Source organism: Megalopta genalis, unplaced genomic scaffold (assembly GCF_051020955.1).
Source record: "Megalopta genalis isolate 19385.01 unplaced genomic scaffold, iyMegGena1_principal scaffold0114, whole genome shotgun sequence".
NCBI lineage: Eukaryota > Metazoa > Arthropoda > Insecta > Hymenoptera > Halictidae > Megalopta > Megalopta genalis.
The window spans coordinates 152719-155000 of NW_027476183.1; the positions used below are offsets into that span (position 1 = coordinate 152719).

Here is a 2282-nt window from a genome sequence, read left to right on the forward strand (position 1 = left end):
GACTCCTTGTTGACTTTCGACTCAGGTCGAAAGCAAAAGGTCCGTATTTCGGACACTCGCCTAAAGGCTTCGTCTCTTACGAGATCGAGAGGCCGTACCTTCTGCCCGGAGAACGTCCCCTTCGGTCTCCTGGCCCGGTTTACTGCGGCCTTGCCGGTGGGTGCGCCCGGCTTGGCTCGCTTTGACTTTTTGGTGACGGTTTGCCAACCGTCACCAGTAGGGTCCTCGACACGCTCGGGTGCCGACTGCACCTTCACGAGTGACGTGTCTCCGACTCGTTCGATTACTTCCACGTTGGGCTCGGTTTTCACCGAGACCGCTCGCGTGGGAGTCACACATCTTTGCAAGATCACACGAGGATTGGCGATATTAATCACCTTCCCGGATCTTGTCTTTCTCACAGACGCGGGGGGACTGACAGCTGCATTTGCAGTTCCCGCGTCTGCGGCGACGGCTTCACTCCGAGTAGGAGCTGGACCCGTCGTCTTTGGACGCTTAGTTTTTGTTTGTTCAATTTTGTTCAGACCCATAATGTGTCTTGGTCTTTCATCCAGTGCGCTCCCCGGCCACCACCGACCCGCACAATTTGGAACCCGCCAAAGGCTGAGTTAGGGCTACGCACCGAATATAGTCTGCTGGCTGGGTCGGTTTCCTTACCCAGCCCGCGTCCTCGCCCAGCAGAACCCACTTGCCCGAAGCGTGTGGTCGTTCCAAGCCGATTGACTGGACCAGGGCTGCTTTTCTCGTCCAGCCGCCCATCTAGCCGAAGCAGAGGCCAAAGGTACGTGTTGGGGACGTCTCACCCGCAGGAGAGGGCCCCCTCAGATCCCAGGATCCTCTTTTCCGACGACAAGGGTCGCCACGCACGGCAAACACGTGGGAGACAGCAGTCGGAGAGGCTGCCTCTTCCTCTCCACCACACTTCGTTCAGTTCGCTGCGTATTTAAGAACACGAGCTATCCAGCGGTACCTTTTTCGTGGAGGCTCAAGTGTGGCTAGGGCACGTTTGCCCCTTGCGGCCTGGGTTGCCCAGGGGATTGATTGCATCCCATGTATTCCTGAGCCCAGCGGAGTGTTGTCTAGTGGCGTGTTCCGCCCACGAAAAACGGTCTGAAAAACCGTTTAACGTAAACTGGGGAACTGATGCCACGAGTGACAACAGTTCCCCAGTCGGAAGTCATACAGCACATACAGTGCTGTACAAAGAACACGCCACAGCCCGTATGCTAAATCAGGGCCTCGCCATTATGCGAAGTACTACATGTACGACGCACTGACGGTCTCTAATGCCTTCATCGCCGATACACCCATCGACTCGGCCGATCAACCCTCCTACGCGAGGGCTAGTTCGGGGGTTATCTCCCGCCCTGGGTGGCCACAGACCGCCACCGCCAGTAGATAGGGACAGATGGGAATCTCGTTAATCCATTCATGCGCGTCACTAATTAGATGACGAGGCATTTGGCTATTTTTTTTTTTTTTTTTTTTTATAGAGAGGAAAATCTTTTATAGACACCACGGAATTCTTCGACGTGGTAGTGTGGGATTCCTTATACCCACTAAAAACCTCTCTCTTCTCACGCCTAGATGTTATGGCGGAGGACGGCTTTATTTCCTGGTGCCGAATTTGCGATGTTGGGGCCCAGGTTGCCCATTACAGTGGCCGTGATTCGGGCGATCACCCAACGCCCTCCCTATTACCCGGATGACAGATGTTGTTTGTCATCTTATTCCATCTTGTCCAGTTCGTGTGCGATCCCTGAAGGGCCCTCGTAGTTATTGATCTTAAGAGCCCTTTGAGTCCTAGTGCGGAGATCGATTGAGCCGAGAGCGATGCCCACACGCCGCGCCAGGAGATGGTGACCGACGTCACTCTAACAGCTTCCGCCAAAACCCCAAATTCCTGGGCGACGCGATGCCTTAACAGCGGGGTGTCGTATTTAGCGACTTTCCTCGCATGTGCATCATTAAGCGATGTCGCACCGCTAACGACCTGGCTGTCGATGACCCTGACAGCTCCATCCTTAAAGGCCACCAAATCAGGCTTCTGCAGACCCGATTGCAGGACATAATGCGGGTTCTCCCTAACCTTCCTTAAGAGAGTCATAGTTACTCCCGCCGTTTACCCGCGCTTTTTTGAATTTCTTCACGTTGACATTCAGAGCACTGGGCAGAAATCACATTGCGTCAACACCCGTGGGGGCCATCGCAATGCTTTGTTTTAATTAGACAGTCGGATTCCCCTAGTCCGTGCCAGTTCTGAGCTGAGCGTTGAATGGCGG

The 2282-nt window shown here is 54.5% G+C and overlaps 1 pseudogene; it reads right to left on the bottom strand.

The window, feature by feature from the left end:
- Positions 1-1364: 1364 nt before the first annotated feature.
- LOC143262321 (large subunit ribosomal RNA) overlaps positions 1365-2282 on the bottom strand; it is a 3618-nt pseudogene continuing 2700 nt past the window's right edge.